Below are 17,953 nucleotides of genomic sequence, written 5' to 3'. Positions count from 1 at the left end.
AATATTCGAATTTAGCGAATATATCTCGAATATTCGACTATATATTCGAGATATATCGCAAAATCGAATATGGCGTATTCTGCTCAACACTAGTGTTCATCAGTGCAGCCTAATAGTGCCCATGAATGCCCATCAGTGACACATATCAGTGCTCATCAGTGACCATCAGCACAGCAAATTTGTGCCCATAAATGCCTATCAGTGCCACCTCATCGGTGCCGCCTCAAGAGTCCCCAACAGTGCCACCTATCAGTGTCCATCAGTGCCTCATCATTGCCCATCATTGCAGCCTAATAGTGCCCATAAATGCCCATGAGTGCCTCCTCATCAGTGCCACATATTGGTGCCTATCAGCGCAGAGCCGGTTGCATTCGGCATCGCACGTTTTGCCGTGATTTTCACGTGTTTTGATGCTCGACAATTGCAGGAAATTTGCTCTGCGTTTGGGGTGCCATTAAGAAATAAAGACACTGCAAGTGCTACTTGCATTTTGCCCCCATTTCTGAAGCCGTGGGCAAAATTCTGCGATACGATAAACTCAAGTGTGGGCGGGGTCTTAAAGTGGAGTTCCACCTAAAAATGGAACTTCCACTTTTCTGGTTCCCCCCCACCGGTGTCACATTTGGCACCTTTCAGGGGGGAGGAGATACCTGTCTAAGACAGGTATTTTGCCACTTCCGGGCATAGATACCTGAGCCACCCGCGGGTAACTACTCCATGTCCGGCGCCTTCTCCACCCCCCGCTGTCTTTTGGGAGACACACAGGTCCCAGAAGACAGCAGGGACCAGTGGGAACGTGCAGCGCGGTTCACTACCTGATTCCCTTACCGAAGATGGCGGCGCCGAGGGAGAGATTGGCTTTGGGTGCCGACATTGCAGGGCGCCCTGGACAGGTAAGTGTCCTCAAGTCAGCAGCTGCCGTATTTGTAGCTGCTGACTTTAAAAAAAAAAATCGGCGGACCTCCGCTTTAAAGTGATTGTAAACCTTGGACATGAAATCTGAACAAAGCATATCCCTCTATAGTGTGTACTTGTCTCAGTCCAGAGCACTAAGTGTCATTTCTGTCTGGCCCCTCCTTCCTCTGATATCAGCACAAGTCAGTTCGGACAAGTTTTCTTGACACCAAGAGATTACAGGTGACAGGGAACTGAGCTTCAGCGCACAGCCTGCGATTGACAGCCTCAGCTCTGTTCCTAAGTGCAGGGCCGAGAAAGGGGGGGGGGGTTGTTTGTCTCCACCCCCTATGGGGGTGCGCAAGGGGTGTGACAGGTGTGCCGCCATGTCCCCTCGCAGATTCTTCCTGTTTTCGCTGCTCCGGTGCTGTGATTGGCCAGAGCGTGCGATGACGTCACTCCTGCGCATGCACGCTGAACCGGCAGATCCCCGTGCATGCGCGGGAATACGGCATTAATCCAAGTTATGCCATTCACAAAAACGGTACGCTCAGTACGCCTGCGCCGTTGTCTTCGGCGCGCATGCACCATAGACATCGGCGCCTGTCATTATTGTAATATCTCCTAAACCAGGGGTCCTCAAACTACGGCCCGCCAGTGTGATTTACCCGGCCCCCGGACTGCCCCTTTAACATTGCAGCAATCCCCCTCCCCTCTGCTACCTTTATCACACAAGACGACAAACATGACAGGTCCGGACAAAGGGCGGGACCTTTTGAGTTAAGAAGCGGGTGATTGATTGCTGGGACTGTCCAGCTGCCGAGTAACCAATCACTTGCCTTTCACTTGCAAAGTCCTGGCCTTTGTCCGAACCTTCCCTGCTTCATGTCTTGTGTGATTAAGGTAGCAACTGGGGGGGGGCTGTGATATTATAGCAGTGTAATATCGATGGGGGGGATCTGTTATGTGGGGGGATCTATTATGGGTGTAGTCTGTGATGGGGGATCTGTGATGGGGGGATCGTATAGGGGGATCTGTGATGGGGGGAGTCTGTTATGGGGGGCTCTTTAATGGAGGTGTCTGTTACGGAGGGGGGGGGGGGTTTGTGATGGGGAGATTTGCGATGGGGGATCTTTTATGAGGGGCTTTGTAATGGATGACCTGATATGGGGGCTTTTTGATGGGGTGAATCTGTGATGGGGGGGTTCTGTGATGGGGAGGGGATCTGTGATGGGGGGTTCTGTGATGGGGGTGTTTTGTGATGGGGGGGACCTGTGATGAGGGGAGTCTGTGATGGGGGTGTTTTGTGATGGGGGGGGACCTGTGATGAGGGGAGTCTGTGATGGGGGGTTCTGTGATTTGGAGGGTATCTGTGATGAGGGGGTTCTGTGATGGAGATGAGTCTGTGATGGGGGGGGTTCTGTGATGGGGGATCTGTGATGAGGTGAGTCTGTGATGGGGGGGTTCTGTGATGGGGGATCTGTGATCAGGGGAGTCTGTGATGGGGGGGGGTTCTGTGATGGGGGGATCCGTGATCAGGGGAGTCTGTGATGGGGGGTTCTGTGATGGGGATCTGTGATGAGGGGAGGCTGTGATGGGGGGTTCTGTGATGGGGTTCTGTGATGAGGGGAGTCTGTGATAGGGGGTTCTGTGATAAGGGGGTTTCTGTGATGGGGGATCTGTGATCAGGGGAGTCTGTGATGGGGGGGTTCTGTGATGGGGATCTGTGATGAGGGGAGTCTGTGATGGAGGGGGGTTCTGTGATGGGGGGATCTGTGATGAGCGGAGTCTGTGATGGGGGGGTTCTGTGATGGGGGAAGTCTGTGATGGGGGGTTCTGTGATAAGGGGGTTCTGTGATGGGGGATCTGTGATGAGGGGAGTCTGTGATTGGGGGGTTCTGTGATGAGGGGGTTCTGTTATGGGGGGGTCTGTGATTTGGAGGGTATCTGTGATGGGGGGGATCTGTGATGGAGATGAGTCTGTGATGGGGGGGGGTTCTGTGATGGGGGATCTGTGATGAGGTGAGTCTGTGATGGGGGGGGTTCTGTGATGGGGGATCTGTGATCAGGGGAGTCTGTGATGGGGGGGGTTCTGTGATGGGGGGATCCGTGATCAGGGGAGTCTGTGATGGGGGGTTCTGTGATGGGGATCTGTGATGAGGGGAGTCTGTGATGGGGGGTTCTGTGATAAGGGGGTTCTGTTATGGGGGGGTCTGTGATTTGGAGGGTATCTGTGATGGGGGGGGTCTGTGATGGAGATGAGTCTGTGATGGGGGGGGGTTCTGTGATGGGGGGGGCTCTGTGATGGGGGATCTGTGATGAGGTGAGTCTGTGATGGGGATGGGTTCTGTGATGGGGGGATCCGTGATCAGGGGAGTCTGTGATGGGGGGGGTTCTGTGATGGGGATCTGTGATGAGGGGAGTCTGTGATGGGGGGGTTCTGTGATGGGGGATCTGTGATGAGGTGAGTCGGTGATGGGGGGAGTTCTGTGATGAGGGGAGTCTGTGATGGGGGGAGTTCTGTGATGAGGGGAGTCTGTGATATGGGGGGGGGGGTGTGATGGGGGGGTTCTTTGATGGGGGGGTTTTGTGATTGGGGGGTTCTGTGATGGGGGGATCTGTGATGAGGGGAGTCTGTGATGGGGCAGTTCTGTGAAGGGGGATCTGTGATGAGGGGAGTCTGTGATGGGGGGTTCTGTGATGGAGAGGAGTCTGTGAATGGGGGGGTTCTGTGATGGGGGGATCTGTGATGAGGGCAGTCTGTGATGGGAGGGATCAGTGATGGAGAGGAGTCTGTGATGGGGGGGGGGTTCTGTGATGTAGAAGAGTCTATGATGGGGGGGTTCTGTGATGGGGGGGATTTGTGATAAGGGCAATCTGTGATGGGGGGATCTGTGATGGAGAGGAGTCTGTGATGGGGGGGGTTCTGTGATGGGGGGATCTGTGATAAGGGCAATCTGTGATAGGGGGAACTGTGATGGAGAGGAGTCTGTGATGGGGGGATCTGTGATGGAGAGGAGTCTGTGATGGGGGGGTCTGTGATGAGGGGAGTCTGTGATGGGGGGGTCTGTGATGGAGAGGAGTCTGTGATGGGGGGGGGTCTGTGATGAGGGGAGTCTGTGATGAGGGGAGTTTGTGATGAGGGGAGTCTGTGATGGGGGGAGTCTGTGATGGGGGGGGGGGGCTGTGATGAGGGGAGTCTGTGATGGGGGGGGTTCTGTATTGGGGGGGATCTGTGATGAGGGGAGTCTGTGATGGGGGGGTTCTGTGATGGGGGATCTGTGATCAAGGGAGTCTGTGATGGGGGGGTTCTGTGATGGGGGATCTGTGATCAAGGCAGTCTGTGATGGGGGGGTTCTGTGATGAGGGGAGTCTGTGATGGGGGGTTCTGTGATGGGGGAGTCTGTGATGAGGGGAGTCTGTGATGGGGGGGGGTTCTGTGATGGGGGGGTCTGTGAAATACTAATAAGTTTATGTTGATTAAAATTGTTTTTTATTTTAAATTATTTAAAAAAAAAAAAAATTATTTAAAAATATTTTTTTCCACTACAAATAAAGATGTGTGCATAGGAATTTGAGTCTGAGGGTCTGTGAACTGGCCCCCTGTTTAAAAAGTTTGAGGACCCCCGTCCTAAACCGTGTAGGTTTGGGAGATATTTCCTTAATCTCGGCTCACCTGTAGGTGCGCGTTGTGTGGTTGGGTTTCTCTATCCTGGACTTTCCCTCGTACCAAATGAGCCTCATTATTTTTAATTACTTTCACATAAAATAAAAATGAGAAAGAAGTAAAATAATAAAATGTAAAGAACACAAATAAAAACTCAAATAACAATAAAACCCCAAATACAAAACCATGAAATAAATGTAACTAAATCCATTTCTGGAACGTTCTCTAAATAAAGTTTTTTTTTTTCTTTTATTAGGAAACTTTTCCTGAATTCTTCCGGCTCATCCCCATTGGAGGTGTAAGAGGGCAGCCGGGAGGCGGCGGGCACAGCGTGGGCACCCCACAGCAGGATGTTCTGGGCAGGATCACCAGGTATTGTTACTTTTCAAATGATATTAATATGATGAAGCCTTTATGAAAAATGACTGCGTCTACATCTGGGGCCCTGAGACTTTGTAAATAAAGGGCCACACACTGTACTTCAAACCTCGAGGGGGGGCGGAGCTATGACCAGTGGGAGCAAAAAATGGGCAAGGGTTGGTGATTATTGGGCTAAAAATGGGAGGAATTGCACCCTATCATTGGTTTTAATGGGAGGAATAGTGTCCCATCATTGGTGGCAATGGGAGGAATAGTGTCCCATCATTGGTGTCAGTGGGAGGAATAGTGTCCCATCATTTGGTTTTAACGGGAGGAATAGTGTCCCATCATTGGTGTCAGTGAGAGGAATAGTGTCCCATCATTGGTGTCAGTGGGAGGAATAGTGTCCCATCATTGGTGTCAGTGAGAGGAATAGTGTCCCATCATTGGTATCAGTGGGGGGAATAGTGTCCCATCATTGGTGTCAGTGGGAGGAATAGTGTCCCATCATTGGCGTCAGTGGGAGGAATAGTGCCTCCTCATTTGTGTCAGTGGGAGGAATAGTGTCCCATCATTGGTGTAAGTGGGAGGAATAGTGTCCCATCATTGGTGTCAGTGGGAGGAATAGTGTCCCATCATTGGTGTCAGTGGGAGGAATAGTGTCCCATCATTGGTATCAGTGGGAGGAATAGTGTCCCATCATTGGTGTCAGTGGGAGGAATAGTGTCCCATCATTGGTGTCAGTGGTAGGAATAGTGTCCCATCACTGGTGTCAGTGGGAGGAACAGTGTCCCATCATTGGTGTCAGTGGTAGGAATAGTGTCCCATCATTGGTGTCAGTGGGAGGAATAGTGTCCCATCATTGGTGTCAGTGGTAGGAATAGTGTCCCATCACTGGTGTCAATGGAAGGAATAGTGTCCCATCATTGGTGTCAGTGGGAGGAATAGTGTCCCATCATTGGTATCAGTGGGAGGAATAGTGTCCCATCATTGGTGTCAGTGGGAGGAATAGTGTCCCATCATTGGTGTCAGTGGTAGGAATAGTGTCCCATCACTGGTGTCAGTGGGAGGAATAGTGTCCCATCATTGGTGTCAGTGGTAGGAATAGTGTCCCATCACTGGTGTCAATGGAAGGAATAGTGTCCCATCATTGGTGTCAGTGAGAGGAATAGTGTCCCATCATTGGTGTCAGTGGGAGGAATAGTGTCCCATCATTGGTATCAGTGGGAGGGATAGTGTCCCATCATTGGTGTCAGTGGGAGGAATAGTGCCCCATCATTGGTGTCAGTGGGAGGAATAGTGTCCCATCATTGGTGTCAGTGGGAGGAATAGTGTCCCATCATTGGTATCAGTGGGAGGAATAGTGTCCCATCATTGGTGTCAGTGGGAGGAATAGTGCCCCATCATTGGTGTCAGTGGGAGGAATAGTGTCCCATCATTGGTGTCAGTGGGGGGGAATAGTGTCCCATCATTGGTATCAGTGGGAGGAATAGTGTCCCATCATTGGTGTCAGTGGGAGGAATAGTGTCCCCATCATTGGTATCAGTGGGAGGAATAGTGTCCCATCATTGGTGTCAGTGGGGGGAATAGTGTCCCATCATTGGTATCAGTGGGAGGAATAGTGACCCATCATTGGTGTCAGTGGGAGGAATAGTGTCCCCATCATTGGTGTCAGTGGGAGGAATAGTGTCCCATCCGGTTCCTCATTCCGCAGCGGTCGGGTCCATTTCCTGGCGTTGGAAGGGGGCGGCGCCCTTCGATGGAGTTATTTCCGTTCCTCGATGTTCTCGGTCGGCGCACGGAATTGCTCGCCGTTCCCTCCCCCTCCCCCTCCCCGCTATGAATAGCCTGGAAATAATGTGAAGATTGCTCGAGGTTCCCGTCGTCTTGGGCCGGCGCGTTTCGAGAACGATGATGTGGCATAAATAATAACAATGATTATAATGATGACAATTACGAGATCAGATCGGCTCAGGCAGAAGGAGACGCCATTTCATTTTTCCGCCTCGCGATTAATGACCCCGCTTTCCTTTTCTGTCAAAAGTCTACAATCAGAGGAATAATTCCGTTGTTCCGGAGTCCGCTCCCGGATGCCAGATGATGGCCGTGATTAGGAAAAGTACACATCTCAACCGAAGACCCTTCAAGGTCTTCATGTCATCATCCGCCGGGATCAGCGGGGGGGGGGGCTTTCTTTTGGTGGTATTTGATCACCTCTGGGTTTTATTTATTATTATTATATAAATGAAAAAAATACCAAAAATTTGAAATCTGCAGATGGGCACAGTGAGGCTGCAGATGGGCACAGTGAGGCTGCAGATGGGCACATTGAGGCTGCAGATGGGCACATAGAGGCTACAGATGGACACAGTGAGGCTGCAGATGGGCACAGTGAGGCTGCAGATGGGCACAGTGAGGCTACAGATGGACACAGTGAGGCTGCAGATGGGCACATGAGGTTGCAGATGGGCACAGTGAGGCTGCAGATGGGCATAGTGAGGCTGCAGATGGACACAGTGAGGCTGCAGATGGCCACAGTGAGGCTGCAGTTGGGCACAGTGAGTCTGAAAATGGACACAGTGAGTCTGCAAATGGACACAGTGAGGCTGCAGATGGGCACAGTGGGCTACATATGGGCACAATGATGCTGCAGATGGGCACAGTGAGGCTGCAGATGGGCACAGTGAGTCTGCAGATGGACACAGTGAGGCTGCAGATGGACACAGTGAGGCTGCAGATGGGCACAGCAAGGCTGCAGATGGGCACAGTGAGGCTGTAGATGGACACAGTGAGGCTGCAGATGGGCACAGTGAGGCTGCAGATGGGCACAGTGAGGCTGCATATGGGCAGAGTGAGGCTGCAAATGGGCACAGTGAGGCTGCAAATGGGCACAGTGAGGCTGCAGATGGACACAGTGAGGCTGCAGATGGGCACACTGAGCCTGCAAATTGGCACAGTGAGGCTGCAGATGGGCACAGTGAGGCTGCAGATGGATAATCTAACACCTAGCCTGCAAAACCCTGAACAGGCCAGGGCAAATGATCATTGCTCTCTTGATTACAGAGGAAGCAACAATCTAACCTAGCATCCTACACTAGGAGGTCGCTACAGACGTACCTGGTCGGAGCTTGACATGACGAGAGGGCTTCCTTTGCAGCTCTGTTGCGAATAACCCAGAATATGGTGATAGGACAAGCAAGGCACAAAGCTGCACAAGTTCCAAGGATCCAGGTTGTGATAGTTTCCCATGGAGATGGTCAGCAAGGCCGGGCTTAACCTAGGCAGCAAATAGGAGACTCACAGAAGTCCCGAGAAGGTTCTGCAGCTGGCAGCATATATACCCATGGTAGGATGATCCAGGGCAGGGCCGTAGGGCAGGTCTGGAAGGCAGCAGTGTCATGGTCGAGGCCTAGCCAAGATTATGCACAGGTAAGTGGTATGGAGTGAAGAAGAGAGGTTGTCCGAAGCCAAGCCAAGGTCCAAAACAAGTGAGCAGTGCAGTTAGAGATGGAAGGGAGGTCAGGAGCCAAGGAAAGGTCATACACAGGTGAGCAGTGCAGCTGGAGATGGAAGAGAGGTTAGGAGCCAAGCCTGGGTCATACACAGGTGAGCAGTGCAGCTGGAGATGGAAGAGAGGTCAGGAGCCAAGGAAAGGTCATATGCAGGTGAGCAGTGCAGCTGGAGATGGAAGAGAGGTCAGGAGCCAAGGAAAGGTCATATGCAGGTGAGCAGTGCAGCTGGGGGTGAAAGAGAGATCAGGAGTCAAGCCAAGGTCATACACAGGTGAGCAGTGCAGCTGGAGATGGAAGGGAGGTCAGGAGTCAAGCCAAGGTCATACACAGGTGAGCAGTGTAGCTGGAGATGGAAGAGAGGTCAGGAGCCAAGAAAAGGTCATACACAGGTAAGCAGTGCAGCTGGAGATGGAAGGGAGGTCAGGAGTCAAGGCAAGGTCATACACAGGTGAGCAGTGCAGCTGGGGGTGAAAGAGAGATCAGGAGTCAAGCCAAGGTCATACACAGGTGAGCTGTGCAGCTGGAGATGGATAAGGGGTCAGGAGTCAAGCCAAGGTCATACACAGGTGAGCAGTGCAGCTGGAGATGGAAGAGAGGTCAGGAGCCAAGGAAAGGTCATATGCAGGTGAGCAGTGCAGCTGGAGATGGAAGGGAGGTCAGGAGTCAAGCCAAGGTCATACACAGGTGAGCAGTGCAGCTGGAGATGGAAGAGAGGTCAGGAGCCAAGAAAAGGTCATACACAGGTGAGCAGTGCAGCTGGAGATGGAAGAGAGGTCAGGAGCCAAAGAAAGGTCATACGCAGGTGAGCAGTGCAGCTGGGGGTGAAAGAGAGATCAGGAGTCAAGCCAAGGTCATACACAGGTGAGCAGTGCAGCTGGAGATGGAAGGGAGGTCAGGAGCCAAGCCAAGGTCATACACAGGTGAGCAGTGCAGCTGGGGATGCTAGGGAGGTCAGGAGTCAAGGAAAGGTCATATACAGGTGAGCAGTGCAGTTGGAGATGCAAGGGAGGTCAGGAGTCAAGCCAAGGTCATACACAGGTGATCAGTGCAGCTGGAGATGGAAGAGAGGTCAGGAGGTAAGACAAGGTCATACACAGAAGAGCAGTGCAGCTGGAGATGGAAGAGAGGTCAGGAGCCAAGACAAGGTCATACACAGGTGAGCAGTGCAGCTGGAAATGGAAGGGAGGTTAGGAGTCAAGCCAAGGTCATACACAGGTGAGTAGTGCAGCTGGAGATGGAAGAGAGGTCAGGAGCCAAGACAAGGTCATACACAGGTGAGCAGTGCAGCTGGAAATGGAAGGGAGGTTAGGAGTCAAGCCAAGGTCATACACAGGTGAGTAGTGCAGCTGGAGATGGAAGAGAGGTCAGGAGCCAAGACAAGGTCATACACAGGTGAGCAGTGCAGCTGGAAATGGAAGGGAGGTTAGGAGTCAAGCCAAGGTCATACACAGGTGAGTAGTGCAGGTGGAGATGGAAGAGAGGTCAGGAGCCAAGGAAAGGTCATACACAGGTGAGCAGTGCAGCTGAAGATGGAAGAGAGGTCAGGAGCCAAGGCAAGGTCATACACAGGTGATCAGTGCAGCTGGAGATTGAAGAGAGGTCAGGAGCTAAGACAAGGTCATACACAGAAGAACAGTGCAGCTGGAGATGGAAGAGAGGTCAGGAGCCAAGCCAAGATCAAACACAAGTGAGCAGTGCAGCTGAAGATGGAAGAGAGGTCAGGAGCCAAGGAAAGGTCATACACAGAAGAACAGTGCAGCTGGAGATGGAAGAGAGGTCAGGAGCCAAGCCAAGATCAAACACAAGTGAGCAGTGCAGCTGAAGATGGAAGAGAGGTCAGGAGCCAAGGCAAGGTCATACACAGGTGAGCTGTGCAGCTGGAGATGGAAGGGAGGTCAGGAGCCAAGACAAGGTCATACACAGGTGAGCTGTGCAGCTGAAGATGGAAGGGAGGTCAGGAGCCAAGCCAAGGTCATACACAGGTGAGCTGTGCAGCTGAATATGGAAGGGAGGTCAGGAGTCAAGGCAAGGTCATACACAGGTGAGCAGTGCAGCTGGAGATGGAAGGGAGGTCAGGAGCTAAGACAAGGTCATACACAGGTGAGCAGTGCAGCTGGAGATGGAAGAGAGGTCAGGAGCTAAGCCAAGGTCATACACAGGTGAGCAGTGCAGCTGGCAATGGAAGAGCGGTCAGGAGCCAAGACAAGGTCATACACAGGTGAGCAGTGCAGCTGAAGATGGAAGGGAGGTCAGGAGCCAAGGCAAGGTCATACACAGGTGAGCTGTGCAGCTGGAGATGGAAGGGAGGTCAGGAGTCAAGCCAAGGTCATACACAGGTGAGCAGTGCAGCTGAAGATGGAAGGGAGGTCAGGAGCCAAGCCAAGGTCATACACAAGAAATACATAGAAAAATATTTTGTTTTTGTTTTTTATCTCAAAGGTTTTCAGCCACTTTACATTACTTTAAAATGACATTGTTACCATGTTTTTGTTATTTTGTTTATTTATTGTATCTGTTTGGTTGAAGTTGGGAAGTATGGGGGGTGATGGGGGCCGCAGGGTCCGCTGAGTCAATAAACCTGTCAGGCATGAGCAGTCTTAGCGGGGACGCAGCGGTCTTAGCGGGGACACAGCGGTCTTAGCGGGGACGTAGCGGTCTTAGCGGGGACGTAGCAGTCTTAGCGGGGATGCAGCAGTCTTAGCGGGGGCGCAGCGGTCTTAGCGGGGACGCAGCGGTCTTAGCGGGGACACAGTGGTCTTAGCGGGGACGTAGCGGTCTTAGCGGGGACGTAGCAGTCTTAGCGGGGATGCAGCGGTCTTAGCGGGGGCACAGCGGTCTTAGCGGGGATGCAGCGGTCTTAGCGGGGACACAGCGGTCTTAGCGGGGACGTAGCGGTCTTAGCGGGGACGTAGCGGTCTTAGCGGGGACGTAGCAGTCTTAGCGGGGATGCAGCGGTCTTAGCGGGGGCACAGCGGTCTTAGCGGGGATGCAGCGGTCTTAGCGGGGACGCAGCGGTCTTAGTGGGGACGTAGCGGTCTTAGCGGGGACGTAGCAGTCTTAGCGGGGACGTAGCGGTCTTAGCGGGGATGTAGCGGTCTTAGCGGGGATGTAGCGGTTATAGTGGGGGCGCAGCGGTCTTTGCGGTGACAACGGTCTTAGCAGGGGCGCAGTGGTCTTAGCGGGGACGCATCGGTTTTAGCGGGGATGCAGCGGTCTTAGCGGGGGCACAGCGGTCTTAGCGGTGATGCAACGGTCTTAGCGGGGGCGCAGTGGTCTTAGCGGGGACGCAGCAGTTGTAGCGGGGATGCAGCGGTCTTAGCGGGGACACAGCGGTCTTAGCGGGGACGCATTGGTCTTAGCGGGGACGCAGCGGTCTTAGTGGGGACGTAGCGGTCTTAGCGGGGGCGCAACGGTCTTAGCGGGGACGCAGCAATTGTAGCGGGGATGCAGCGGGCTTAGCAGGGACGTAGCGGTCTTAGCGGGGACACAACGGTCTTAGCGGGGGCGCAACGGTCTTAGCGGGGGCACAGCGGTCTTAGCGGGGACGCAGCAGTTGTAGCGGGGATGCAGCGGTCTTAGCGGGGACGCAGCGGTCTTAGCGGGGACGCAGCGGTCTTAGCGGGGACATAGCAGTCTTAGCGGGGACGCATCGGTCTTAGCGGGGACGCAGTGGTCTTAGTGGGGACACAACGGTCTTAGCGGGGACGCAGCGGTCTTAGCGGGGGCTTTAGCAGTCTTAGTGGGGACGCAGCGATCTTAGCGGGGACGCAGCGGTCTTAGCGGTGGCGCAGCAGTCTTAGTGTGGACACAGCGGTCTTAGCGGGGGCGCAGCGGTCTTAGCGGGGACGCAGCGGTCATTAGCGGGGACATAGCAGTCATAGCGGGGATGCATCGGTCTTAGTGGGGACGCAGCGGTCTTAGTGGGAACACAGCGGTCTTAGTGGGGACGCAGCGGTCTTAGCGGGGACGCAGCGGTCTTAGCGGGGGCTTTAGCAGTCTTAGTGGGGACGCAGCGATCTTAACGGGGACGTAGCAGTCTTAGCGGGGACGTAGCGGTCTTAGCGGGGATGTAGCGGTCTTAGCGGGGATGTAGCGGTTATAGTGGGGGCGCAGCGGTCTTTGCGGTGACAACGGTCTTAGCAGGGGCGCAGTGGTCTTAGCGGGGACGCATCGGTTTTAGCGGGGATGCAGCGGTCTTAGCGGGGGCACAGCGGTCTTAGCGGTGATGCAACGGTCTTAGCGGGGGCGCAGTGGTCTTAGCGGGGACGCAGCGGTCTTAGCGGGGACACAACGGTCTTAGCGGGGACGCAGCAGTTGTAGCGGGGATGCAGTGGTCTTAGCGGGGACGCAGCGGTCTTAGCGCGGACGCATTGGTCTTAGCGGGGACGCAGCGGTCTTAGTGGGGACGTAGCGGTCTTAGCGGGGGCGCAACGGTCTTAGCGGGGACGCAGCAGTTGTAGCGGGGATGCAGCGGTCTTAGCAGGGACGTAGCGGTCTTAGCGGGGACACAACGGTCTTAGCGGGGGCGCAACGGTCTTAGCGGGGGCACAGCGGTCTTAGCGGGGACGCAGCAGTTGTAGCGGGGATGCAGCGGTCTTAGCGGGGACGCAGCAGTCTTAGCGGGGACGCATCGGTCTTAGCGGGGACATAGCAGTCTTATCGGGGACGCATCGGTCTTAGCGGGGACGCAGCGGTCTTAGTGGGGACACAGCGGTCTTAGCGGGGATGCAGCGGTCTTAGCGGGGGCTTTAGCAGTCTTAGTGGGGACGCAGCGATCTTAGCGGGGACGCAGCGGTCTTAGCGGTGGCGCAGCAGTCTTAGTGTGGACACAGCGGTCTTAGCGGGGGCGCAGCGGTCTTAGCGGGGACGCAGCAGTTGTAGCGGGGATGCAGCGGTCTTAGCGGGGACGCAGCGGTCTTAGCGGGGATGCATCGGTCTTAGTGGGGACGCAGCGGTCTTAGTGGGGACACAGCGGTCTTAGTGGGGACGCAGCGGTCTTAGCGGGGACGCAGCGGTCTTAGAGGGGGCTTTAGCAGTCTTAGTGGGGACGCAGCGATCTTAGCGGGGACGCAGCGGTCTTAGCGGTGGCGCAGCAGTCTTAGTGTGGACACAGCGGTCTTAGCGGGGGCGCAGCGGTCTTAGCGGGGACGCAGCAGTTGTAGCGGGGATGCAGCGGTCTTAGCGGGGACGCAGCGGTCTTAGCGGGGATGCATCGGTCTTAGTGGGGACGCAGCGGTGTTAGTGGGGACACAGCGGTCTTAGTGGGGACGCAGCGGTCTTAGTGGGGACACAGCGGTCTTAGTGGGGATGCAGCGGTCTTAGCGGGGACGCAGCGGTTATAGTGGGGACACAGCTGTCTTACTGGGGACGTAGCAGTCTTAGCTGGGACACATCGGTCAAAGCGGGGACACAGCGGTCTTAGTGGGGACGTAGCAGTCTTAGCGGGGACGCAGCGTTCTTAGCGGGGGCACAGCAGTCTTAGCAGGGATGCAGCGGTCTTAGCGGGGACGCAACGGTCTTAGCGGGGACGTAGCGGTCTTAGCGGGGACGCAGCGCTCTTAGCGGGGGCGCAGCGGTCTTAGCGGGGGCGCAGCGGTCTTAGCGGGGACGTAGCGGTCTTAGCGGGGGCACAGCGGTCTTAGCGGGGACGTAGCGGTCTTAGCGGGGGCACAGCGGTCTTAGCGGGGACGTAGCGGTCTTAGCGGGGGCACAGCGGTCTTAGCGGGGACGTAGCGGTCTTAGCGGGGGCACAGCGGTCTTAGCGGGGACGTAGCGGTCTTAGCGGGGGCACACCGGTCTTAGCGGGGATGCAGCGGTCTTAGCGGGGACGCAGCGGTCTTAGCGGGGACGCCGTGGTGTGGCTGGATTCTTCTACTAGTTTTGGTTGCAATGCCTTTAAATGTTCTAATTGCATTTTTGGAGCGCTCATTTTTTCCCCCCTGATTTTTGGCAGCTGCTGCGATTCCCTCGGCGCAGATTATCAGCAAAACACGGTATCCATCTCCTCTTCCAGCCCGTGAACTGGTGTAATAGCGGCTCTGATGTCGGCGGATGAGGAATTGAAAATGTGTTTATGAAAAAGAAAATGGTTCTGAGTCATAAAAACCCGCCGGTTCCTCTTCCCAACGTTCGGCCGCACCGTCTGCTGCAAATAAATAGCGCTCCCAACGATCCCTTCTTTGGAGATCGGTCCTCCTGCCCCCCCCTTTTTTTTTCTTTTGCTGACCCACACACGGCTCTGCGGAGATAAAAGGACTTGTTAAACTAGATGTGAACATTAAGAGGCGTGTATATTAAAAAAAAAAATACATTAAAATTAAAATGCATTCAAACATATACTGTGAATGTTATAAGGCTATTTCCCCTCTAGGTCGAATGTCATTTATTTATGATGAATAGAGTGAAGTAGAAAATACCACATTGTGGGTGCAGGGAAAAGTCATATTGCCAGCACTGTGTGCGAGTCACTGACAGCCTGTCACAGTGTGAGAGGGATCCAAATAATTGGGCGTAATATTTTGTGTGTTTGCTCAAATTATTAAAAAAATGCATATTTTTGGGAAAAAATACACAAAAGTAAAAATACTTTTGTGTATTTTTTCCCAAAAATCTGCATTTGATAAAATAGCTGCACAAATATTTTTGCAACATAAAAAAAAAAAAAAAAATGCAGTAATTTCTAGCAAAAAATAAATAAAAATAAAAACAATTTAAACGTGTGCAAATTAAAAAAAAATTGCAACAGTAAACAAGCAAAAGTGATTAAATGTTTATTTGTAAATAATAATAAATAAATAATAATAAATAATAATAAATAATAATAAATAATAATAAAAAATAAAATGTTAGTCCGTATTTACTCAACACAACCTAATTTTTTTCTTTTTTTTTTACAATTTACCAAATAATTGGGTGCAATATTTTGTGTGTTTGCTCTAATTATAAAAAAAAAATGCATATTTGTTTCCCAAAAATACACAAAAGTAAAAATACTTTTGTGTATTTTTGCCCAAAAATATGCATTTGATAAATAGCTGCACAAATATTTTGCAACATAAAAATAAAAAATTGCAGCTACCACCATTTTATTCGCCAGGGTCTCTGCTTCAGAAAATATACACTTTTTGTGGGGTTTAAAATAATTTCTAGCAAAAAAAAAAAAAATGCAACAGTAAACAAGTGGTTAAATATTTATTTGCAAATTAAAAATGTTGCCCATTAATTCGATGATTTCCAGGAAGGCGCGGGGCGATCTTCCCTGCAGACAGCTGACTTTCTAACGCGATTGTGAGTGATATTAATAGCCATTGTACGCGATTCTAATTTTAATTAGGGAACACAGGCCCTCTCCGCTATTGGATTTCAAGTTTTCACTTGAAAACGTCTCGCCTCGGGGTACAAAACATTTGGCGCCCTAGATTCAGACGGAGCGCGGTGCATATTAATCCGCCGTTTCTCTCGGCCTTTTTTGATTCTTTTGTTTCCTAATTGCCTATCTGTTGTGGCCACATGTCTCCAATTCTTGTGCAGCGCAGCAGATGTGTCGCCGCATACTAAAAACACGAATTGAGCAGAAGCGTCCACATCGCGGCCGATAATCAGCTCTTCTTTCCCGACAGCACAGATCTCATTCGGAGCCTCCCATGCATAAAGGCGCTGGCTGTGCGCCGCCGTCCCCAGCAAAGGCTGTTACTTCTGATTCAGTGACAGATCTGCATGCCTGATTGTTCCTTACTTACATTATTTCTATAAACAAATAAAAAAAAAAGAATATAGTAGGCTTCCCCGCCCATAACATTTTATTGAAAGTGATTCTGTTGAATCAGAAAAAAATAAATAAAGTCCATCTCAGTTTTTTTTAATTCATAATTTTTTTAATTTTTTTTATGTTATATTTTTATTTTATTTTATGTATTTTGTATTTTTTTTATATATTTTTTTTTCAATTTTATTTAGCTTTTTTAGTATTTTTTTTCTTTTTTAGCATTATTCATTATTTTTATTTAATTTTACTTAATTTAATTAAATGTATTTTTATTTTATGTTATTTATTTTTATTTTATGTATTTTGTATTTTTTTTATATATTTTTTTTCAATTTTTATTTAGCTTTTTTAGTATTGTTTGTCTTTTTCAGCATTATTCATTATTTTTATTTAATTTTACTTAATTTAATTACATTTATTTTTATTTTATGTTATTTATTTTTATTTTATTTATTTATTTTGAATTTTATTTTATATATTTTTTCAATTTTTATTTAGCTTTTTTAGTATTTTTTTTTCTTTTTCAGCATTATTCATTATTTAATTTTACTTAATTTAATTACATTTATTTTTATTTTATGTTATTTATTTTTATTTTATTTATTTATTTTGCATTTTATTTTATATATATTTTTTTCAATTTTTATTTAGCTTTTTTAGTATTTTTTTTTCTTTTTCAGCATTATTCATTATTTTTATTTAATTTTACTTAATTTAATTAAATTTATTTTTATTTTATGTTATTTATTTTTATTTTATTTATTTATTTTGCATTTTATTTTATATATATTTTTTCAATTTTTATTTAGCTTTTTTAGTATTTTTTTCTTTTTCAGCATTATTCATTATTCTTATTTAATTTTACTTAATTTAATTACATTTATTTTTATTTTATGTTATTTATTTTTATTTTATTTATTTATTTTGCATTTTATTTTATATATTTTTTTTCAATTTTTATTTAGCTTTTTTAGTATATTTTTTTCTTTTTTTGTTTTTCAGCATTATTCATTATTTTTATTTAATTTTACTTAATTTAATTAAATTAATTTGTATTTTAAGTTATTTATTTTTATTTTATTTTGTATTTTATTTTATATATTTTAATTGATGGCACTGTGGCGACAATTGATGGTACAGTGGCTGTGTTTGATGGCACAGTGGCAGCATTGATAACATTCGATGGCACAGTGGCAGCATTGGGAGCATTCGATGGCACAGTGGCAGCATTGAATGGCACAGTGACAGCATTGGATGGCAGAGTGGCAGCATTGGATGGCACAGTGGCAGCATTGAATGGCACAGTGGCAGCATTGAATGGCACAGTGGCAGCATTGGATGGCACAGAGGCAGCATTGGGAGCATTGGATGCCACAGTGGCAGGATTGGATGGCACAGTGGGAGCATTGGATGATAGTGGAAGCATTGGATGGCACAGTGGCAGCATTGGGAGCATTGGATGGTACAGTGGCAGCATTGGGAGCATTGGATGGCACAGTGGCAGCATTGAATGGCACAGTGGCAGCATTGGATGGCACAGTGGCAGCATTGGGAGCATTGGATGGCACAGTGGCAGCATTGGATGATAGTGGCAGCATTGGATGGCACAGTGGCAGCATTGGGAGCATTGGATGGTACAGTGGCAGCATTGGGAGCATTGGATGGCACAGTGGCAGCATTGAATGGCACAGTGGCAGCATTGGATGGCATAGTGGCAGCATTGGGAGCATTGAATGGCACAGTGGCATCATTGAA

At 50.0% G+C, this 17,953-nt stretch overlaps 1 long non-coding RNA gene across 1 annotated transcript in view; it reads left to right on the top strand.

Moving 5' to 3' along the window:
- LOC120938131 overlaps positions 1 to 17,953 on the top strand; it is a 332,977-nt gene that overhangs the window by 167,589 nt on the left and 147,435 nt on the right. Inside the window, exon 2 of the long non-coding RNA XR_005748789.1 lies at positions 4,818 to 4,933. This is a non-coding gene — a long non-coding RNA (uncharacterized LOC120938131). The remainder of the gene's footprint in view (positions 1 to 4,817; positions 4,934 to 17,953) is intronic.

This window comes from Rana temporaria, chromosome 4 (assembly GCF_905171775.1).
Source record: "Rana temporaria chromosome 4, aRanTem1.1, whole genome shotgun sequence".
NCBI classification, from domain to species: domain Eukaryota; kingdom Metazoa; phylum Chordata; class Amphibia; order Anura; family Ranidae; genus Rana; species Rana temporaria.
This window is presented reverse-complemented; position numbering and strand designations above follow the sequence as displayed.